The sequence below is a fragment of the Oncorhynchus keta genome, unplaced genomic scaffold, assembly GCF_023373465.1.
Source record: "Oncorhynchus keta strain PuntledgeMale-10-30-2019 unplaced genomic scaffold, Oket_V2 Un_scaffold_3710_pilon_pilon, whole genome shotgun sequence".
In the NCBI taxonomy this organism is placed as follows: domain Eukaryota; kingdom Metazoa; phylum Chordata; class Actinopteri; order Salmoniformes; family Salmonidae; genus Oncorhynchus; species Oncorhynchus keta.
This window is the reverse complement of record NW_026290925.1, coordinates 91,701-116,623: the sequence shown is the minus strand read 5'-3', so window position 1 is coordinate 116,623 and position 24,923 is coordinate 91,701. Positions and strand designations below refer to the sequence as shown.

At 47.9% G+C, this 24,923-nt stretch overlaps 1 long non-coding RNA gene and 2 pseudogenes across 3 annotated transcripts in view; 2 read left to right on the top strand and 1 right to left on the bottom strand.

Annotated features, from left to right (window-relative positions):
* LOC127928762 (uncharacterized) overlaps positions 1 to 4,903 on the top strand; it is an 89,837-nt gene extending 84,934 nt beyond the window's left edge. Inside the window, exons 6-7 of one of the 3 annotated variants that reach the window (XR_008132095.1) lie at positions 3,642 to 4,073; positions 4,524 to 4,903. This is a non-coding gene — a long non-coding RNA (uncharacterized LOC127928762). Of the gene's footprint in view, positions 1 to 3,641; positions 4,193 to 4,523 lie in introns of those variants that run through there. The other 2 variants (XR_008132094.1, XR_008132096.1) reach the window with 2 other exon arrangements.
* On the bottom strand, positions 1 to 24,907 carry LOC127928761 (mitochondrial inner membrane protease subunit 1-like; annotated as a pseudogene).
* LOC127928763 (elongator complex protein 4-like) overlaps positions 23,450 to 24,923 on the top strand; it is a 45,306-nt pseudogene continuing 43,832 nt past the window's right edge.

Genomic DNA, 24,923 nt, shown 5'->3' with positions numbered 1-24,923 from the left:
TTAATTAGAAAATATTACAAAATGATGCATGTACACAGATCAGTAGACTCAGTCACTCCTTTTACGACTCGTCCTGTGGGACTTTGGTTGAGGCACCAACATGATGTAGAGGCCAGAGCTGGAAGAGAAAATCACCAAAACAAACAAAGCAGAAGACAGAAGGCGTTGGGTTAAAAGGGTACTATAGGGCTCTCGTAAAGAAGAACAAACAACATTTATCCATTACATAATGTGTTTATCATGACTATTCCAACATCCTCACTTCCTGGATACGCTTGGTAGCGTGGATTTAAATGATGTATGAGACTTCATAAAACTGTCGTCAGGTCTCGTCATTGGGCCCCAGTGGACGGCTGCTGTCAGTCAAACGGACAGAAGGTTGTCTGACCTGTTTCCAGGGTCATGGTTGCTATGACATCCAGTGACATGACAACACAGCAGAATGGACAGCTAGACAATAGCCCAGGCCTTGGTCTACGAGACAGATCTGTCTTGAACTTCCAACTTGTTTGAGTGTTTACATTTACTCAACTTGCCACAGAATGGGAATAAGGAATATTTTGAATCCAGGCAAGCAAAACCTACAATCAATTTCAGTGCAAGGCATTTCATATTTCACCATGGCCATGGGCAAAAAGACAAAAGGAGGCTGTGATATAAATAAACGTGGCACAGATTTCTCTCTATACAGACAGAGCATTCTACTAACTCTTTATGCAGACCATTATACTAACTCTAAAGGTTCAAATGAATGTGAGATGGGTCCTGCGATGTTCCCCTCCTTACCTTTAAGCAGACACGGCCTCGAATCAGGGCATAGGGGAACTGGGCCGTAGCTCCTGGAGTCTGTGGAATTCCTAAGATTATCCCCTTCCAGCCACACGTGCCCTTTTGGAACCTAGACACACCCCCACGGCAAGACACACCCCACGGCAAGACACACCCACGGTAAGACACACACCCACAGCAAGACACACACCCACAGCAAGACACACCACAGCACACACACCCACAGCAAGACACACACCCACAGCAAGACACACACCCACCACACACACACGGGATGACACGGGAAAAAACACAACGATAGAAAATATTGAATTTGTTCCATGACGACTGCAACAGCCAGTTATACTGTAAACAACACGATTCCCTGACCTAGCTTTTAAACTTTGTTTACATGAAGGAGTGAGACAATACAGCGCCAGCACCCTCCACCCACCATTATGTAAAGAGAGCCCACCTCAGCCGCCTCGCCCAACTGAACCCCCACTTTCCCTCAACCCAACTTAACGTCAACCCCTGGTCTGTCCTCCTTTAGCCCCGGACGGTCATAGGAGCAAGGGGTCATGTGTAACGGGGGCAGGGTCAGGGGGATTTAGTGGGACTTCAAAGGCCATTAGGCTGTTGGCTGAGATCTAACCCCTTTACCAAGGGAGATATAGAGGGGGAGAGAGAGAGGGGCCAGGGCTGAAGATTTTCAGTCTGAATCGTCCACTGGTCTCCATTAGTGAGGCCCGAGCTGCCAGTGGGGTGGCCAATCGGAAGCGGCTAATCACAGTGACACCAATTATGATTCATCTCATCACTTTGCTAGAATAATCTTGTCAAGGCCCTAATTAAGTTCCTCGTCCCTCCTATATGTGAAGACAGGATGAACAACACATTATATTGTCATAATGGGCATCACAATCTGCAACTGTGTTTGTGTTGCCTAACTTTTTTAATGAACAAGGTCTTGGGGAGAAAAGGAGAGGGAGATGAAATCAGATGAGAACATTATCAGAGGGGGGGGACACACGCAAACACTGATGTCTTGATTCCAATTGTGTGCGTCCATCGTATCGCAATCGTCCCAACATCCAGAATCCTTATGCAGTATTAACCTATGCATTGTGTTGTGTTTCATATTCCATGGATGAGCCAGATGAGCTGACACTAATCGTGATGCAGTGACATATTGACCTAACACGAGGTAAACAACTCGGCCCCCGAGAACAACGACGACACAAACCAATGTCATCTGAGAAGCATATGTCAGCCTGCTGCATTCCACCATTACCCTCAGTAGCATGGCAACATATGGCTGCTCCCAAGCACACGGAGACCAGAGAGAACGTGGTGCCGTTTGTCATCTGCTGGACCATAAGCCCCTGCTATGCTCCAGCCTCAGCCTCCATCTTAGACTGACTCACTGCCTTTGTCCTGCTCAGAAAGTCAGGGTGTAATATCATCAACACGACCCTGTCGGTAGGCACGCTCATCTATGTTTTAGGAGACACAAAGGGGCGGCTGCTTGAACACAGGTTCAGACTACTTCTGGTTTCAAAGCGGGTTCAAGTCTCCATAGAAACGTTACTGAAAGTGCTTTTTAGGCTAGCAGAAGGTCTAATCTGAGTCCATTACACTGCCTCAGAGTTTAGCAAACACTAGGTAGGATACATTAGTGGTGGTCAAAGCTTAGGGCCCACAGAGTGAAGGAACTACCTAACTAATCCAACATCAAGGTATAGGTCAACTCTATTCAGGATCTAGACTCCATTCTGTCCACTACTAACAAGGTCAATACATTTAGATCGATCTGCTGCGAGTCAATCAAGAGTGATCAACAAATACACAGACACACAAACACCAAAGCTCTGATTGATTCGGAGCATCAAACTAATGACCCTGTAGAGAACATTCCACATGGAGTCTCAGACAGGGGCATTTCAAAGTTACTCCTCTGAAACATATATTATTATTGCAGTATATTATGGTGGTGAAAGACCGAGGGTTCACACATCACCTTGCATGTTAACACATGTCAGAATCGTACATTTTATTATGACTGGGATGGTGTAAAGAGAGGCCAGACTCTATCATTTGTAGAAACGGATGTCCCTGACGTTCTCCTCTTGAACCTAACAACCAGAGGGTAGAACTAACCTCTCCTTTCATTTTACCTGCACTGGATGTTCAAATGGATCTGGTTATTACCTAGGGGTATGATACTGGTGGTATTGGAACGAGGTAGACAAATTCTGTCCCCCCGTCATAGTTGGTGGAACTCTTCTTCTCTGATTAAACACCTGCAAGCTCACCGCAGGCCATCATAACCACAGCAGTCTCTGAAAACGCATTTATGGATCACACACCAGTGTTGAGTGAAGGTAGAGAGGATGTCAGGATAAGCACCTGCATGATTGACAGGCAGAGAAGCAAACACTCCTCATGAACTGTTTACCTACTTCTCCATGACACTAAGCTCCCAGTCTGACATGCCCTGTCCCAACTCCCTACACTGAGTCACCAGAACAGAATGAGAGCGCTCAGCCAAACCATAATCAACAGACATTGTTACTTTCCACAACACACTTCCAGCCAGCCCAGTCATCCAGTCAGACTGTGTGCCCAGCTAGGGTTTAGGGTTGAGTGGCGTATCTCAACTCAACCTGGCGGCTGTGTTGTGATGGGACTCAGAGGGAGTGATGGAACCTGTTCTGTGGTTGGGTGGTTGAAGGGGTGGGGGCGAGGCTATGTGTACCTGTCAGAGACGTGTCAAGGTGGGAAAGCTGAGCTCACCTGGATAGTGAAGTCTGCCGTTCCAACAGCCTGGTCAGGCCTCACCCTGAGTCGCTCATTAAGATAACATGATTGAGGTAGTGCTGTTTAAGGCCTCACCCTGAGTCGCTCATTAAGATAACATGATTGAGGTAGTGCTGTTTAAGGCCTCACCCTGCTTCGCTCATTAAGATAACATGATTGAGGTAGTGCTGTTTAAGGCCTCACCCTGCTTCGCTCATTAAGATAACATGATTGAGGTAGTGCTGTTTAAGGCCTCACCCTGCTTCGCTCATTAAGATAACATGATTGAGGTAGTGCTGTTTAAGGCCTCACCATGCGTCGCTCATTAAGATAACATGATTGAGGTAGTGCTGTTTAAGGCCTCACCCTGCTTCGCTCATTAAGATAACATGATTGAGGTAGTGCTGTTTAAGGCCTCACCATGCGTCGCTCATTAAGATAACATGATTGAGGTAGTGCTGTTTAAGGCCTCACCCTGCTTCGCTCATTAAGATAACATGATTGAGGTAGTGCTGTTTAAGGCCTCACCCTGCGTCGCTCATTAAGATAACATGATTGAGGTAGTGCTGTTTAAGGCCTCACCCTGCGTCGCTCATTAAGATAACATGATTGAGGTAGTGCTGTTTAAGGCCTCACCCTGCTTCATGATTGAGGTAGTGCTGTTTAAGGCATTAAAGATAACATGATTGAGGTAGTGCTGTTTAAGGCCTCACCCTGCTTTGAGGTAGTGCTGTTTAAGGCCTCACCCTCATTAAGATAACATGATTGAGGTAGTGCTGTTTCAGGCCTCACCCTGCGTCGCTCATTAAGATAACATGACTGAGGTAGTGCTGTTTAAGGCCTCACCCTGCCTCACCCTGCTTCGCTCATTAAGATAACATGATTGAGGTAGTGCTGTTTAAGGCCTCTCACCCTGTTTCTTCACCTGCTTCACTCATTAAGATAACATGATTGAGGTAGTGCTGTTTAAGGCCTCACCATGCGTCGCTCATTAAGATAACATGATTGAGGTAGTGCTGTTTCAGGCCTCACCTGCTTCACTCATTAAGATAACATGATTGAGGTAGTGTTGTTTAAGGCCTCACCATGCTCTCTCTGATCATTAGACTAATATCATTGAGGTACTGTGTTTTGTCTAACATGGAGGGATAGCTTTAGACTCTGAAGGCTCTCTCTCCCCCTCTGTCTCTCTCAAAGACACCCACCATCATATCATGGATCAAATGTCTTTGTTGTGACAATGCAGCAGACATACTGTAGGAAAGACTCCTAAGAGGTGACAAGCCAATTTGTCCATCTCCTCATCATCAATGTGGGAGGAAAGAACCTGCCAGCCTGTCAGAAGAAAGAGGAGGTGAGGACAGGCTCTCATATAGCACACAAACAAAAACATGCATGGTGGGATGCCTTATGTCACACAAGGCTTCTATTTCATTAACACCACAACCAACTGTGTTGACAGATATTTTGGTGTGTGTTTTGACAGGGGAAATCCTACAGAGATTGGTCTGGTCTTATGCATTGTTGACCTATGTCTTGCACTGAGACACATTTCAGAGGTACCGATCTGCCATCTTAATTTGACCAGTTTCTCACGGCAGGGAAATAATCCTGCAGTAACAGGAAATGTGGACTATTATGTGGATTAAAATGAATGGACATTTTTGTATGGGTTGATACATTTTAAATAAGGGTAAATCAAGGTCTGACATTTTAAAGTGTGAATAGCAAACATTAGAATACGTTTTAAAACTTGAATACACAACATGTATGCATTTTCTACGCCAACAGAGTGATCCAATTAAGAGAGTACATCTGTAGGCTGAGACCTTGACCAAGATATGTGTAGAGATTAAACCTGTTCAATATAGCTTTACTGCCTGTGTGTAGAGATGAAACCTGTTCCCAGAGGAAAATTAGTTTCTTTCATTTCCTGGATGACACCAGCACATCCTGTGTGTGGTTACATTCACCTATACGTCCACTGTTCATGTGAGAGTGTGTACACACACAACACAAACACCTCAGCCCACCCATCAACCTGTCCACTCGGTTGGCACTAACTCTAACAGGCTTCAGAGAGATTGGCAGGCTGGGCGGTGGCTGAGGGCGGCGTGGCCGGGGGAGCAGTAATAAGAATGCAATGACAGTGGTTCCACCACAACCACGGTTTTGAGGAAATACAGTCGCTGTCAAAGGATGATATTTGGACTGACGACACAAGATGGATGTGCCTGGTCTGGAATCTAAACACCCAGAACACACTGGGATTGAGTTGAAGACACAGGTGTTTGGCTACTTATGAAGATGATTGACTGAAATGAGAGACTATCTGAAACACAACATGAAGTGTCTTGACAAGGCTTAATCGTTCATCCAGAATGTATTGCTTTACTGGCTCATGTCAAGCCCTCGTCAAAATCTTCTCCAGGTCGTTGTTGTAAATGTGCTCTCAATACTCTTACCTGGTAAACTAAAGGTAGAATACTTTACATGTGGCTGAGAGTCCTGGGACTGTTGATGAATACTTTACATGTGGCTGAGAGTCCTGGGACATGACTGTTGATGAATACTTTACATGTGGCTGAGAGTCCTGGGGCATGACTGTTGATGAATACTTTACATGTGGCTGAGAGTCCTGGGACTGTTGATGAATACTTTACATGTGGCTGAGAGTCCTGGGGCATGACTGTTGATGAATACTTTACATGTGGCTGAGAGTCCTGGGACATGACTGTTGATGAATACTTTACATGTGGCTGAGAGTCCTGGGACATGACTGTTGATGAATACTTTACGTGTGGCTGAGAGTCCTGGGGCATGTCTGTTGATGAATACTTTACATGTGGCTGAGAGTCCTGGGACTGTTGATGAATACTTTACGTGTGGCTGAGAGTCCTGGGGCATGACTGTTGATGAATACTTTACATGTGGCTGAGAGTCCTGGGACATGACTGTTGATGAATACTTTACGTGTGGCTGAGAGTCCTGTGACATGACTGTTGATGAATACTTTACATGTGGCTGAGAGTCCTGGGACTGTTGATGAATACTTTACATGTGGCTGAGAGTCCTGGGACTGTTGATGAATACTTTACGTGTGGCTGAGAGTCCTGGGACATGACTGTTGATGAATACTTTACATGTGGCTGAGAGTCCTGGGACTGTTGATGAATACTTTACATGTGGCTGAGAGTCCTGGGACATGACTGTTGATGAATACTTTACGTGTGGCTGAGAGTCCTGGGACATGACTGTTGATGAATACTTTACGTGTGGCTGAGAGTCCTGGGACATGACTGTTGATGAATACTTTACATGTGGCTGAGAGTCCTGGGACATGACTGTTGATGAATACTTTACATGTGGCTGAGAGTCCTGGGACATGACTGTTGATGAATACTTTACATGTGGCTGAGAGTCCTGGGGCATGACTGTTGATGAATACTTTACATGTGGCTGAGAGTCCTGGGGCATGACTGTTGATGAATACTTTACATGTGGCTGAGAGTCCTGGGACATGACTGTTGATGAATACTTTACATGTGGCTGAGAGTCCTGGGACTGTTGATGAATACTTTACGTGTGGCTGAGAGTCCTGGGACATGACTGTTGATGAATACTTTACATGTGGCTGAGAGTCCTGGGACATGACTGTTGATGAATACTTTACGTGTGGCTGAGAGTCCTGGGACATGACTGTTGATGAATACTTACGTATTGGTGGGTCTTGAAGACATCCGAGGGGCCACTGGTGCAGACTTTGTCTCCCTCCAAACCGATGACTCTTTTACAGATGTTCATTTGTGGATCAAATGGACTCTTAGCGATGACTATATCACCACTGCAGACAGAGAAGACAGGATCAATGGGGTGTGATGTAATTCACAGATATCAGGGAGAACATCAAGAGGTTATGGTGCAAAAGACACCACTCAGAGTAAACTACGTTTTACTTTACCAACTTTGAGAATTTCAAGTTGAAAACTAAAACTCACTTCTCGATTCTGCAGAGATGGCGACTCAACCGTTCTGAGAAGACAACGTCGTGGCTTGTGATGGTGGGCTCCATAGAAGGACCAGAGCACTGTGGGTAAATTCACAGGCATTGAAGTTGTTACTTGGGAATTCACAGACCATGGCCACAGAGAGAAAAGTATCCTACACACCGCAACAAACTCTCCGATGTACTCAAAGGCACAGTGGGCGACGCAGCCGTACTGGATGGTGTATCCCACGAAGCCCAAGGTCTTCCCCAGCGCACTGCGGAACATCTCACCACCTACACAAACACAACACACATCATTACAGCGCTTCATTCAGGGGACAGACAGGTGAGGGGTGAGCTGTCACAGCAGCTAGTCTATTAGCAGCTCTAGGAGTAGTGTGCAGTGCAGACTAGTGTCACACTCCCTGGTGTTTCATTCTCAGGGGCTCTACAGCCCGTTGACACCACAGAACCAGCCTAACCTTTGACCCTGTGTGAGATTGACCAATCGACACCTTGCAGATCACGGACAAACATACCAGCCTAGCAGCTTCATACTAGCATCAGTCCCTATCACTGCATCAGCCATGCTGACCAGGGTCTTCAGTACAGCTTCATACCAGCATCAGTCCCTAACACTGCATCAGCCATGTTGACCAGGGTCTTCAGTACAGCTTCATACTAGCATCAGTCCCTAACACTGCATCAGCCATGCTGACCAGGGTCTACAGTACAGCTTCATACTAGCATCAGTCCCTATCACTGCATACTAGCATCAGTCCCTAACACTGCCCTCCCTGCATCAGCCATGTTGACCAGGGTCTTCAGGACAGCTTCATACCAGCATCAGTCCCTAACACTGCCCTCCCTGCATCAGCCATGTTGACCAGGGTCTACAGTACAGCTTCATACCAGCATCAGTCCCTAACACTGCCCTCCCTGCATCAGCCATGTTGACCAGGGTCTACAGTACAGCTTCATACCAGCATCAGTCCCTAACACTGCCCTCCTTGCATCAGCCATGTTGACCAGGGTCTTCAGGACAGCTTCATACCAGCATCAGTCCCTAACACTGCATCAGCCATGTTGACCAGGGTCTACAGTACAGCTTCATACCAGCATCAGTCCCTAACACTGCCCTCCCTGCATCAGCCATGTTGACCAGGGTCTTCAGTACAGCTTCATACCAGCATCAGTCCCTAACACTGCATCAGCCATGTTGACCAGGGTCTACAGTACAGCTTCATACCAGCATCAGTCCCTAACACTGCATCAGCCATGTTGACCAGGGTCTTCAGTACAGCTTCATACCAGCATCAGTCCCTAACACTGCCCTCCCTGCATCAGCCATGTTGACCAGGGTCTTCAGGACAGCTTCATACCAGCATCAGTCCCTAACACTGCCCTCCTGCATCAGCCATGTTGACCAGGGTCTACAGGACCGCTTCATACCAGCATCAGTCCCTAACACTGCATCAGCCATGGTGACCAGGGTCTTCAGTACATCTTCATACTAGCATCAGTCGCTAACACTGCATCAGCCATGTTGACCAGGGTCTTCAGTACAGCTTCATACTAGCATCAGTCCCTAACACTGCATCAGCCATGTTGACCAGGGTCTTCAGTACATCTTCATACCAGCATCAGTCCTAACACTGCATCAGCCATGTTGACCAGGGTCTACAGTACAGCTTCATACCAGCATCAGTCCCTAACACTGCATCAGCCATGCTGACCAGGGTCTTCAGTACAGCTTCATACCAGCATCAGTCCCTAACACTGCCCTCCCTGCATCAGCCATGTTGACCAGGGTCTTCAGGACAGCATCAGTCCCCAACACTGCCCTCCCTGCATCAGCCATGCTGACCAGGGTCTTCAGGACAGCATCAGTCCCCAACACTGCCCTCCCTGCATCAGCCATGTTGACCAGGGTCTACAGGACAGCTTCATACCAGCATCAGTCCCTAACACTGCCCTCCCTGCATCAGCCATGTTGACCAGGGTCTTCAGGACAGCTTCATATTAGCATCAGTCCCTAACACTGCATCAGCCATGTTGACCAGGGTCTTCAGTACAGCTTCATACCAGCATCAGTCCCTAACACTGCCCTCCTGCATCAGCCATGGTGACCAGGGTCTTCAGGACAGCTTCATACTAGCATCAGTCCTAACACTGCATCAACCATGTTGACCAGGATCTACAGTACAGCTTCATACCAGCATCAGTCCCTAACACTGCATCAGCCAATTTGACCAGGGTCTACAGTACAGCTTCATACCAGCATCAGTCCCTAACACTGCATCAGCCATGCTGACCAGGGTCTACAGTACAGCTTCATACTAGCATCAGTCCCGAACACTGCATCAGCCATGTTGACCAGGGTCTTCAGTACAGCTTCATACTAGCATCAGTCCCTAACACTGCATCAGCCATGCTGACCAGGGTCTTCAGTACAGCTTCATACCAGCATCAGTCCCTAACACTGCATCAGCCATGTTGACCAGGATCTACAGTACAGCTTCATACTAGCATCAGTCCCTAACACTGCCCTCCCTGCATCAGCCATGTTGACCAGGGTCTTCAGTACAGCTTCATACCAGCATCAGTCCCTAACACTGCATCAGCCATGCTGACCAGGGTCTACAGGACAGCTTCATACTAGCATCAGTCCCTAACACTGCCCTCCCTGCATCAGTCCGCGTTGACCAGGGTCTTCAGTACAGCTTCATACCAGCATCAGTCCCTAACACTGCCCTCCCTGCATCAGCCATGTTGACCAGGGTCTTCAGTACAGCTTCATACAAGCATCAGTCCCTAACACTGCCCTCCCTGCATCAGCCATGTTGACCAGGGTCTTCAGTACAGCTTCATACTAGCATCAGTCCCTAACACTGCATCAGCCATGCTGACCAGGGTCTACAGTACAGCTTCATACTAGCATCAGTCCCTATCACTGCATACTAGCATCAGTCCCTAACACTGCCCTCCCTGCATCAGCCATGTTGACCAGGGTCTTCAGGACAGCTTCATACCAGCATCAGTCCCTAACACTGCCCTCCCTGCATCAGCCATGTTGACCAGGGTCTTCAGGACAGCTTCATACCAGCATCAGTCCCTAACACTGCCCTCCCTGCATCAGCCATGTTGACCAGGGTCTTCAGTACAGCTTCATACCAGCATCAGTCCCTAACACTGCCCTCCCTGCATCAGCCATGTTGACCAGGGTCTTCAGTACAGCTTCATACCAGCATCAGTCCCTAACACTGCCCTCCCTGCATCAGCCATGTTGACCAGGGTCTTCAGTACAGCTTCATACCAGCATCAGTCCCTAACACTGCATCAGCCATGTTGACCAGGGGTCTACAGTACAGCTTCATACCAGCATCAGTCCCTAACACTGCATCAGCCATGTTGACCAGGGTCTTCAGTACAGCTTCATACCAGCATCAGTCCCGAACACTGCCCCTCCCTGCATCAGCCATGTTGACCAGGGTCTTCAGGACAGCTTCATACCAGCATCAGTCCCAGCTAACACTGCCCTCCCTGCATCAGCCATGTTGACCAGGGTCTACAGGACAGCTTCATACCAGCATCAGTCCCTAACACTGCATCAGCCATGGTGACCAGGGTCTACAGTACATCTTCATACTAGCATCAGTCCCTAACACTGCATCAGCCATGTTGACCAGGGTCTTCAGTACAGCTTCATACTAGCATCAGTCCCTAACACTGCATCAGCCATGTTGACCAGGGTCTTCAGTACATCTTCATACTAGCATCAGTCCCTAACACTGCATCAGCCATGGTGACCAGGGTCTTCAGTACAGCTTCATACCAGCATTAGTCCCTAACACTGCATCAGCCATGTTGACCAGGGTCTACAGTACAGCTTCATACCAGCATTAGTCCCTAACACTGCATCAGCCATGCTGACCAGGGTCTACCGTATAGCTTCATACCAGCATCAGTCCTTCCTAACACTGCCCTCCTGCATCAGCCATGTTGACCAGGGTCTCCAGTACAGCTTCATACCAGCATCAGTCCCTAACACTGCTCTCCCTGCATCAGCCATGTTGACCAGGGTCTTCAGGACAGCTTCATACTAGCATCAGTCCCTAACACTGCCCTCCCTGCATCAGCCATGTTGACCAGGGTCTTCAGTACAGCTTCATACTAGCATCAGTCCCTAACACTGCCCTCCCTGCATCTGCATCAGCCATGTTGACCAGGGTCTTCAGTACACTGCTTCATACCAGCATCAGTCCCTAACACTGCATCCCTAGCCATGTTGACCAGGGTCTTCAGTACAGCTTCATACCAGCATCAGTCCCTAACACTGCATCAGCCATGTTGACCAGGGTCTTCAGTACAGCTTCATACCAGCATCAGTCCCTAACACTGCATCAGCCATGTTGACCAGGGTCTTCAGTACAGCTTCATACCAGCATCAGTCCCTAACACTGTCCCTCCCTGCATCAGCCATGTTGACCAGGGTCTTCAGGACAGTTATCCAGTTCTGTGGGAGCCATGGAAATGGAACGCGTAGTCTTTGTTGACTGCCACACACACACACACACACACAACAGTGTGTCATCTGAACAAACACCGCAGCACCACTCAGGGTATTGACTTTTACTCAGAACGCAACCTGCCGGATGGGGAGAGTGACTCAATCTTTACACACACGCAAAAAAAACTGAAATACCCTTTTTTTCCAACGTAAGGGACATTTAAACAGAAACAACAACTGCATGATAAAAGGTATGGTAGAGATAATACATCTAATGTTTCCCCGATCTAGCCCTGGTGAGGATGACTTCCACATACCGTTCAACAGTCTGGGGTCACTAAGAAATGGCCTTGTTTTTGAAAGAAACATTTCTTTCTATGCTGAAAAGCACAGATACTCAACTAGTCTAAAGAAGGCCAGTTTTATTGCTTCTTTGATCAGGACAACAGTTTTCAGCTGTGCTAACAATTGCAAAATGGTTTTCTAATGATCAATTAGCCTTTAAAATGATAAACTTGGATTAGCTAACACAACGTGCCATTGGAACACAGGAGTGAGTGATGGTTGCACCATAATGGACCTCTGTACGCCTATGTAGATATTCATTTTTTTTTTTAAATCTGCCGTTTCCAGCAACAATAGTCATTTATAACATTAACAATGTCTACACTGCATTTCTGATTAATTTGATGTTATTTTAAATGGACAAAAAAGTGCTTTTCTTTCAAAAACAAGGACATTTCTTAGTGACCCCAAACCTTTGAACGGTAGAGTTTAGAGGTGTAGGTGTTCTGGGGAGGGTTTAGAGGTGTATGTGTTCTGGGGAGGGTTTAGAGGTGTATGTGTTCTGGGGAGGGTTTAGAGATGTATGTGTTCTGGGGAGGGTTTAGAGGTGTAGGTGTTCTGGGGAGGGTTTAGAGGTGTAGGTGTTCTGGGGAGGGTTTAGAGGTGTATGTGTTCTGGGGAGGGTTTAGAGGTGTATGTGTTCTGGGGAGGGTTTGAAGGTGTAGGTGTTCTGTGGAGGGTTTAGAGGTGTATGTGTTCTGGGGAGGGTTTAGAGGTGTATGTGTTCTGGGAGGGGTTTAGTGTATGTGTTCTGGGGAGGGCTTAGAGGTGTAGGTGTTCTGGGGAGGGTTTAGAGGTGTAGGTGTTCTGGGGAGGGTTTAGAGGTGTATGTGTTCTGGGGAGGGTTTAGAGGTGTAGGTGTTCTGGGGAGGGTTTAGAGGTGTATGTGTTCTGGGGAGGGTTTAGAGGTGTATGTGTTCTGGGGAGGGTTTAGAGGTGTATGTGTTCTGGGGAGGTTTTAGAGGTGTATGTGTTCTGGGGAGTGTTTAGAGATGTAGGTGTTCTGGGGAGGGTTTAGAGGTGTAGGTGTTCTGGGGAGGTTTAGAGATGTAGGTGTTCTGGGGAGGGTTTAGAGATGTAGGTGTTCTGGGAGGGTTTGAAGGTGTAGGTGTTCTGGGGAGGGTTTAGAGGTGTAGGTGTTCTGGGGAGGGTTTAGAGGTGTATGTGTTATGGGGAGGGTTTAGAGGTGTAGGTGTTCTGGGGAGGGTTTAGAGGTGTATGTGTTCTGGGGAGGGTTTAGAGGTGTAGGTGTTCTGGGGAGGGTTTAGAGGTGTATGTGTTCTGGGGAGGGTTTAGAGGTGTATGTGTTCTGGGGAGGGTTTAGAGGTGTATGTGTTCTGGGGAGGGTTTAGAGGTGTAGGTGTTCTGGGGAGGGTTTAGAGGTGTAGGTGTTCTGGGGAGGGTTTAGAGGTGTATGTGTTCTGGGGAGGGTTTAGAGGTGTAGGTGTTCTGGAGAGGGTTTAGAGGTGTAGGTGTTATGGGAAGGGTTTAGGAGGTGTATGTGTTCTGGGGAGTGTTTAGAGGTGTATGTGTTCTGGGGAGGGTTTAGAGGTGTAGGTGTTCTGGGGAGGGTTTAGAGGTGTAGGTGTTCTGGGGAGGGTTTCAGAGATGTATGTGTTCTGGGGAGGGTTTAGAGGTGTATGTGTTCTGGGGAGGGTTTAGAGGTGTATGTGTTCTGGGGAGGGTTTAGAGGTGTAGGCTACATTATAGATCATATCAAACCTGGTTATATTCAGACACCATGCTTTTTTGCTTAGGACTCTGTCCTGCAAGACCACCACAGGGTAATGAATTCCTCTCTTTCTCTCTATTCATCCCCCTTTCTCTCCATGTCTCACATCCCACCAATAACATTATTAACCAAAGCTAGCAGAGCGGAAACCAAAGCCCTAAATCCTCAGAGCTCTGGGAATGACTTCCCAAAGACGGACATGGATTAGACCCCCGCGTCCTGTACCCCGTCCCCCACAATCCCCAGGTCCCCAACAGACCGAGTGTCAGGTGGCTCTCCCTGCGCCCGCGAAAGGCGTTAACCCTAATCCCATTACCCCTCTGTCCCTTTCAACACACACACGATACTCTTCTCCCACCTCTCACCCCAAATACAAACTGAATCCATATCCTATTGCTGATATTGCTCCACCTTTCATGCCTACTGCATATACCCCTGCTGCATATACCCCTGCTGCATATACCCCTGCCTCTATCCCTACATCCTACTGCATATACCCCTGCCTCTATCCCTACATCCTACTGCATATACCCCTGCTGCATATACCCCTGCCTCTATCCCTACATCCTACTGCATATACACCTGCTGCATATACCCCTGCCTCTATCCCTACATCCTACTGCATATACCCCTGCCTCATATCCCTACATCCTACTGCCTATACCCCTACTGCATATACCCCTGCCTCTATCCCTACATCCTACTGCATATACCCCTGCTGCATATACCCCTGCCTCTATCCCTACATCCTACTGCATATACCCCTACATCTGCATATACCCCTGCCTATATCCCTACATCCTACTGCATATACCCCTGCCTCTATCCCTACATCCTGCTGCATATACCCCTGCTGCATATACTGCCTGCATCCCTACATCCTACTGCATATACCCCTGCTGCATATACCCCTGCCTATATCTACATCCTACTACATATACCCTGCCTCTATCCCTACCCCTGCTGCATATACCCCTGCCTATATCCCTACATCCTGCCTGCATATACCACTGCCTCTATCCCTACATCCTACTGCATATACCCCTGCCTATATCCCTACATCCTGCCGCATATACCCCTGCCTCTATCCCTACATCCTACTGCATATACCCCTGCCCTACATCCTGCTCCCTGCCTATCCCTACATCCTACTGCATATACCCCTGCCTCTATCCCTATCCCTAGTGCCAGCCTCTATCCCTACATCCTACTGCATATACCCCTGCCTCTATCCCTACATCCTACTGCATATACCCCTGCCTCTATCCCTACATCCTGCTGCATATACCCCTGCCTCTATCCCTACATCCTACTGCATATACCACTGCCTCTATCCCTACATCCTACTGCATATACCCCTGCCTCTATCCCTACATCCTACTGCATATACCCCTGCCTCTATCCCTACATCCTACTGCATATACCCTGCCTCTATCGCTACATCCTACTGCATATACCACTGCCTCTATCGCTTCATCCTACTGCATATACCCTACTGCCTATATCCTCCACATCCTACTGCATATACCACTGCCTCTATCGCTACATCCTATAGCTGCATATAGTCCAGTGCCTATATCCCTACATCCTACTCCTACAGGTATACCACTGCCTCTATCCTACATCCTACTGCATATACCACTGCCTCTACCGCTACATCCTGGTCATGTTTCATCCCTCCACCCTGCCATGTCTTTGCTTCTACACTAGGAGTCCTGGAATAATCTGTGGTGAATGTGTGTGATTGTCTCTCAATGTGTGTCACTGTGAAGATATGCTCTTATTGGAGAGTAGAGAAAAGGGTCTGACAAACAGCAGTGAACCCAGTTTGTGTGCACTTCTCTGATCATAGCAGCCCCTGGTCCTACAGGTCAGTCCAGTCCTACTAGGAACCTAGAGTAGACTGAGTCCTACAGGTCAGTCCAGTCCTTCTAGGAACCTTCTGTAGAGTAGAACTGAGTCCTACAGGTCAGTCCAGTCCTACTAGGGACCTAGAGTAGAACTGAGTCCTACAGGTCAGTCCAGTCCTACTAGGAACCTAGAGTAGAACTGAGTCCTACAGGTCAGTCCCAGTCCTACTAGGTCTGGAGTCCTACAGGTCAGTCCAGTCCTACTAGGAACCTAGAGTAGAACTGAGTCCTACAGGTCAGTCCAGTCCTACTAGGAACCTAGAGTAGAACTGAATCCACAGGTCAGACCAGTCCTACTAGGAACCTAGAGTAGAACTGAGTCCTACAGGTCAGTCCAGTCCTACTAGGAACCTAGAGTAGAACTGAGTCCTACAGGTCAGTCCAGTCCTACTAGGTCCTTAGAACTGAGCTCCTACAGGTAGAGTCCTACTAGGAACGCAGAGTAACGCCAGGTAGTGGGTTCGTCCTACTAGGAACCTAGAGTAGAATGAATGCACACATGACAGTAAGTCCTTTATAAACCTAGAGTAGAACTGGGAACAGGTCAGTCCAGTCCTACTAGGAACCTAGAGTAGAACTGAGTCCTACAGGTCAGTCCAGTCCTACTAGGAACCTAGAGTACTGAGTCCTACAGGTCAGTCCAGTCCTACTAGGAACCTAGAGTAGAACCTACAGGTCAGTCCAGTCCTTCTAGGAACCTAGAGTAGAACTGAGTCCTACAGGTCAGTCCAGTCCTACTAGGAACCTAGAGTAGAAGTCCTACTAGAGAGTCCTGAATCCTACAGGTCACAGGTCAGTCCAGTCCTTCTAGGAACCTAGAGTAGAACTGAGTCCTACAGGTCAGTCCAGTCCTACTAGGAACCTAGAGTAGAACTGAGTCCTACAGGTCAGTCCAGTCCTACTAGGAACCTAGAGTAGAACTGAATCCCACAGGTCAGTCCAGTCCTACTAGGAACCTAGAGTAGAACTGAATCCCACAGGTCAGTCCAGTCCTACTAGGAACCTAGAGTAGAACTGAATCCCACAGGTCAGTCCAGTCCTACTAGGGACCCAGAGTAGAAGTGAATCCCACAGGTCAGTCCAGTCCTACTAGGAACCTAGAGTAGAACTGAGTCCTACAGGTCAGTCCAGTCCTACTAGAACCTAGAGTAGAACTGAGTCCTGCAGGTCAGTCCAGTCAGTCCTGAGTCGACAGGTCAGTCCACCTAGAGGGAACCTGAGTGACTGAGTCCTACAGGTCAGTCCAGTCCTACTAGGAACCTAGAGTAGAACTGAGTCCTACAGGTCAGTCCAGTCCTACTAGGAACCTAGAGTAGAACTGAATCCCACAGGTAGAACAGTCCAGTCCTACTAGGAACCTAGAGTAGAACTGAGTCCTACAGGTCAGTCCAGTCCTACTAGAACCTAGGGAAGTGAATCTCCTTCTAGGAACCTAGGAACCTACAGGTCAGTAGAACTGAATGAATCCCACAGGTCAGTCCAGTCCTACTAGGGACCCAGAGTAGAAGTGAACTGAGGGACCTACCTACTAGGGACCCAGAGTCAGTCAGTCTAGTCCTACTAGGGACCCAGAGTAGAAGTGAATCCCACAGGTCAGTCCAGTCCTACTAGGAACCTAGAGTAGAACTGAGTCCTACAGGTCAGTCCAGTCCTACTAGGAACCTAGAGTAGAACTGAGTCCTACAGGTCAGTCCAGTCCTACTAGGGACCTAGAGTAGAAGTGAATCCTACAGGTCAGTCCAGTCCTTCTAGGAACCTAGAGTAGAACTGAGTCCTACAGGTCAGTCCAGTCCTACTAGGGACCTAGAGTAGAAGTGAATCCTACAGGTCAGTCCAGTCCTTCTAGGAACCTAGAGTAGAACTGAATCCCACCACAACAGACTAAATCAAGGGCCTGTACAGAGGGCCCTCTGAACACCTATCATGGAGTATCAAGGATCAGAGAACATTTAGGACTATCACAACCACTCAACATCGCACAGCCATATCCCCCCCAAACCAGTGTACAATCCCCTATATCCTTCATTATCTCTCATTTCATCCCTCCATTCCGGTGTGCATTCATCATAGGTAGGGATTAGGGTCTTAACATAATAAGATCACACGACCAGTGACTGATATCAAGAGAGAGGCCACATGCAGCCACCTGGTTTTATCTGGCAGTCTCTGTCACCCATGGGGTGTGTGTGTGTTACATTACACAAGGAACTCGTTGGGATTGAGAATGAGTTGGGACACACCACCAGAGACATCTGATAGGATCTCTACCCCGCGATCCCCCTGGCTGTGGGTCTAGGACAAACCCCACTAGGCTATCTCCTCCATAATACCCTGCCTATGTCTTTGGGGTAGCTGTTGACATTCAGCTGGACATTAAACTCTAAATCTCTGTCTGTTAATCAAGATTACACACCAAATATGTTCCTGGAAAAACAAAGAGTGGTAGCAGCATCTGGTGGAACCATCTGTGTCAGCTGGACTCCTACAGTCACATGGCTCCCAGGCCGCCCGGCCTCCTACAGGCTCACAGAGCCGCCGGCCTCCCACAGTCACCCGCCGGCCTCCCACAGTCACCCGCCCCCTCCTACAGTCACCCACCGGCCTCCCACAGTCACCCACCGGCCTCCCACAGTCACCTCCCCCACAGTCACCCGCCGGCCTCCCAAAGTCACCCGCCGCCCTCCTACAGTCACCCGCCGGCCTCCTACAGTCACCCGCACCTCCTACAGTCACTCCCTGCAGTCACCCGCCGCCCTCCTCAGTCCCCGCCGGCCTCCTACAGTCACCCGCCGGCCTCCCACAGTCACCCGCCCTCCTACAGTCACCCGCCGCCTCCTCCCAAAGTCACCCGCCTCCTACAGTCACCCGCCGGCCTCCTACAGTCAAGTCACCCGGCCTCCTACAGTCACCCGCCGGCCTCCTAGTCACCCGCCCAGTCTCCCAAAGTCACCCGATCCTCCTCAGTCACCCGCCGGCCTCCTACAGTCACCTCCTACAGTCACCCGCTGGCCTCTACAGTCACCCGCCCGGCCTCCTACAGTCACCCGCTGGCCTCCTACAGTCACATGGCTCCCAGGCCTCGCGCAATTACAGGGGATCCCTCAGACCCGCCGGCCTCCTACAGTCACCCGCCGGCCTCCTACAGTCACATGGCTCCCAGTCAGCGACAGCACCCGGCCTCCTACAGTCACCCGCCGGCCTCCTACAGTCACCCGCCGGCCTCCTACAGTCACATGGCTCCCAGCTCCACAGACCCGACCCCGGCCTCCTACAGTCACCCGCGGCCTCCTACAGTCACCCGCCGGCCTCCTACAGTCACCCCCCGGCCTCCTACAGTCACCCGCCGGCCTCCTACAGTCACCCGCCGGCCTCCTACAGTCACCCGCCGGCCTCCTACAGTCACATGGCTCCCAGCGACAGCGGGCGCAATACAGGGGATCCCAAATCCACCAGTGAATAGAAAAGCCCCATTGGGTGTCTTTTACCTCTATGATCACTGACTGGGGGACAACATTCAGACAATAGTTCAGGAATCACAAGCAGCAGAATTTACATACAGTTGACAAATGTAATTAAGTTGTATGACTGGATACAAGAGTCAACATGGAGCACAGTATGACACTAAAAACAATCATACAACCAAAACTAGGCCTAAATAGACCAAGGCCTATATCATTACCAGTCAGTAAGAAGGGGGCTTCTAACAGAGGAATAGGGATATCAGAACCAGAACCATTTAGCAGACGGTCTTCTGCAGAGCGACTTACAGTAGTGAGTACATAATACATTTTCCTACTGGTCCCCCATGGGAATCGAACCCACAACCCTGTCGTTGCAAGCGCTATGCTCTACCGCCTGATCCACAAGGGACTGCAGTAGGTTCCTCATTGGAATCACCGCCCCTGGTCTCCAAGGTTGTTTTATATAAAAGGCTGTAATGTCTTTGTTAATGTTTTAAATGTATGTCAATTGTAAAGTATTTCTGTGTGTAATGTATTTTTCGTTAGTCCTATGTGTCAGACCCCAGGAAGACTAGCTGTCTCTAATGGGGATCTAATAAAATCAGAGAAAAAGGTTTCACTCTACGAAGGCAGTCATTATCAAACATGACCAGTCTATTAGAGCACAAAGGGAGTCCCAATTCAAACAGTCTACAAGGCCCTTGCTCTCTTTACAAGCCCACATTAGGAAAACATGGGCTGAAAGAGGGCTGGGCCACTGGAGGGCTAAGAGGCTTACAGACCCCATGTCAGAGATGGTGCTTCTCCCTGTGGACCCCAGATGGGGAGGGAATGAATCCACCTCTGATGTCCCTCTCTGGGCAGCAGAAGGCAGTGGAAGGGTGGGTGCTAAAGCTCGATTTGATCTTAATGTGAGTTTTAAAGGGGGACTGACCAGGGATCTGTGTGCAACTATCAGCACAATCAGAGCTAATCCTACTGTTTTAGAAACAGACACCTGTCTGGACCGAGAGTGACAGATGCAAAACAAATCACAAGTCACAGCCTTACAATGTAGCCATCTAGCCCCCTCTCCCTGTTCCTGAACACAGAGATGATTGAACAGACTGATCTCCACATTGCTCTTTTCATTGTTGCTAGCAGCAACCCAGCCGCCAAACAGCTGAGCAGGGTGCCTATTTGAGGAGTCAGAGACTTAGAGCCAGCAATCAATGGGTCAGCCCAGAGCAAATAACAGTCTAGTGATATGAATACACTGCTTTGAATTGAAACGGACGTGTCTGGGGCTGCTGGGCCCATGTCCCCATACAATGACACGGAATAGAATACTGGTGACTAATCTTTTTGTATTGGCCGCTGGCTGGTGTGTGCGGTGCTGGGCGTGTTGAGAGAGTGGACTGATCTTATCGGGGTCTTGTATTGCTTTCACAATTAGGTCAGTGTTCATGCCAATGACTCAGACACCTCAACAGAGCACCCGCCCCCCCCACCCCCCACCCACCAGCTAACGTCCCCCCACCCATCATGTCAGAAGAATAGGTCTATGCGTATCAGGCCATATTGTGAGCTGGACATGTACAGTATTTATAGACGTATGATTTGCAATATAGCCTAAACATTCACTAATATAGACCTAGTCATTGTAAATTATTCACTTTCGGCAGCTGTTGAAAATTCAAAGAAAGCCAAAAATATAGACATTTTGAAAAAAAATTGCTATTGGAAAAAAGTAAAAAATAAAACGGCCTGAAGAAAAACCTAGCCCCACTAATTGTCCATTTACCCTAAGAACATTTCTTTCCTTTCAACGCTACTCAAACAAACATGGAGTACATTGATGGAGATCTGACTTCCCCTCTAGTCACAGCCATTCTATTCCCTCTCCCAGTGACACACAGCTAGCGCTATAGCGGAATAAGACTGGAGAAACCAGAACAATATACAGCGGAAGAGGCTGACATGTTATGACTGCCTGCATTATATGGCCCAATCAGATACACTGATGGATAAAACTGATATAATATAAATAATACACAGGGACGGATGACATTCAAAAGAGGGAAAGATGTTATTTTTAGAAATACTGGCAGTCATGTTGATACTACTGCCACACATTGACCTGTAAGGCCACATACAGTAGGCCACATACAGTAGGTCACATACAGTAGGTCACATACAGTAGGTCACATACAGTAGGCCACATACAGTAGGTCACATACAGTAGGTCACATACAGTAGGTCACATACAGTAGGTCACATACAGTAGGCCACATACAGTAGGTCACATACAGTAGGTCACATACAGTAGGTCACATACAGTAGGTCACATACAGTAGGCCACATACAGTAGGTCACATACAGTAGGTCACATACAGTAGGTCACATACAGTAGGCCACATACAGTAGGCCCTGGGGTTGAATTGGGAATTTAGACGTGGTGGAATTATTCACTTCAAAATGGGTTGATTTATGCCTCCCGAGTGGAGCAGCGGTCTAAGGCAATGCATCGCAGTGCTACAGACACGGGTTCGATTCCGGGCGGTATCACAACCGGCCGTGATCAGGAGTCCCATAGGGCGGCGCACAATTGGCCCAGTGTCATCCGGGTTAGGGGAGGGTTTGGCCGGAGTGGGGCTTTACTTGGCTCATCACGCTCAAGCGACTCCTTATGGCGGGCCGGGTGCCTGCAGGCTGACCTCGGTCGTCAGTTGAACTGTGTTTCCTCCGACACATTGGTGCGGGTGTTAGGAAGCGCAGTTTGACAGGTCATGTTTTGGAGGACACATGGCTCAACCTTGGCCTCCCGAGCCCGGTGGGGAGTTGCAGCGATGATGAGACAAGATAAAAAGAGGATAAATAAATAAATAATAATAATAATAAGGGTTGATTTTCCCAGTGACATTGTCCTCTCCTACAATTCAATAGTGATGAAACTTGACACTATATCCTCACCCCTGGTAATACCCTTATTATTATACATTAAACAGTCAATTATTTTAGCGTTTTCATTTTTAGATGTCTCTTAGATCCAGCCTACCTCTTGTGGGTCTTGCACAATGCCCTGTGTTGTCAGTAGAAGGCCTGGCTATATTCCCCGTGTCTCCTGTCAGCCCATGTTTACCTCAAAGCGCTGTCACAACAACAGGACTGCCTCTGCTAAGAGCATTTTGTAAAGTGAGCAGTTGGGCCATCACTTCTAGTCTAGAGCATAACAGCATCCTTACTGAGCTGTAAGTCTCTCTCATCTTAACCCACCACACATACAGCTCCCTATGAGAGGCACGCCTCTTCTCTTGCAGTGCTCACAGGCTCTGGAGTAGGATGAAGTTTCCCATAGACACTGGTCTAAAGTTTTACGGTTTCCCTCATAATGGGTATGGTTTTGATTTGGGAAGGTTAACTGATCCCAGATCGGTGTCTTAGGACAAATTCTACCAGGAGCTACTGTACCTCTGTTTTATAGTATTGGGTCTGTGTGACAGGAAAGTTAGCTGAGACTCCGTCTGTATTCCCTCTGCAAGGGGTCAGACCCTGACCTGAGATGACTGGAGTCACAGTATGAGAGAGACAGAGGTTAACAAAGACTAGTCTCCTTCATCAGACTGTCCAACAGCTCCTTGTTTGACAACACTGAGTCTAATTAGGAAAGCAGCCTGAGAGACAAAGACAAAGGCTAATCTGAAGACTAATGTTACAATCCCCAAACTTCAGTTCAAACTGTGGCCGACTGGAAACATATAGCCACTCCTCCCAACCCCACCCCGTCATGCTAGATTTAACCCCTTCCACCACCCCACACCTGCTCAGCAAATTAGTGTCTTGTCACAGGCATGTTTTTTTATGTCATGTAGAATAGGAAATTGTGTCAGTTCTACACATTAGGCTGCATTTATATGTGTAGACGTTGCACCTCACTAATTAAGTCCTGGCATCGCCATGGCTCTGCCCCAAGGTCACATGACCAGAAACGTATCTCATTTGCTGGCTGATGTAGGCAGCAAGCAGAGGGGCCACATCAGTATCTTTAAGTAGTAAAGTGGTTGTGAACATGATAAACATAATGTCAATAGTTCAAATAATCACTTTAAGATGAATAAATTCAGTTGTGATGTTACACATGCACGCATTTAACTTCATGTAATTTTAGGTTCTTGAGCAAATGACTGTCCAGGCATCAGTAAGGGTAACCTTGCAAAGGTTGAGAAAAATAAAAAAAGAGAGAACTTTACTAGCTTATGTATCACAAAATACTCATTGGCATGAGGTCTGAAAGGGGGACTTTTGGTTTGAGGCTTTGAGCAGCCTCTTTAAAATATAGCAAGAGATGACAAAGGGATTCTTTCTGATGATTAGAGCAACATGTGGGCGGCAGGGTAGCCTAGTGGTTAGAGCATTGGGCTAGTAACCGAAAAAGGTTGCAAGTTCAAATCCCCAGCTGACAAGGTACAAATCTGTCGTTCTGCCCCTGAACAGGCAGTTAACCCACTGTTCCTAGGCCGTCATTGAAAATAAGAATGTGTTTTTAACTGACTTGCCTAGTAAAATAAAGTGATTGCAACATGCATTTGGCTGATTTCATAACAGATATGATAAAACATAGATTTAAATCTTTGTTAGGCTGGATCAGGACTCTCCAACACTGTTCCCAACACTGGAGAGCTACCCTCCTGTAGGTTTTGCTCCAACACTGTTCCCGGAGAGCTTCCTGTAGGTTTTTGCTCCAACACTGTTCCCGGAGAGCTACCCTCCTGTAGGTTTTGTTTCAACCCCCAGTTGCAACTAACCTGGTTTATTAAGCAGCCAACTATTAGAATCAGTTGGCTAAATTAGGTTGGAGCGAAAACCTACAGGACGGCGTTCTCCCGAAACAGGGTTGGAGAGCCCTGGGCTATATGCAATATTTATGCAAATCAAATATTATAGATCTATAAAAGCCTACGTTTGAAGGTCATAGTCTGCTACTTTCTAGTCTCCGAATAGTCTACATGTGTGTCATTTGAAAGCTAAGTGTCTATCCACATTGCAGACCGATGACCGTATTCACTAGAATGCAAAATGGGCTGGCAGGCTGGGATATTGTATTTCAAAGACATTAGTGTAACCTAATCTAAAAGATAAACAAAGCTGTAATAGTTTTGTAAGGTTGAAGACTGGGCAAAACAAAGGCAACTCACAAACAGAACCCCATCTGCATGTTCGAGTTTCCTAACCATCAGTTTGTTGTAAATCGGAGTTATGTCTTTATTTCACAGAATCGCAGCTTCCTATTCAGCAAAATACGTTCACTAAATGGTAATAGACATTTAAAACATGCATTTGTCATCTTGGATAATCAACTCACCGCTATCCAGCGCCGACAGCTACGGAAGCTGCCCTCACACAGACACGCTACCTAACAACTGCTTCTGTG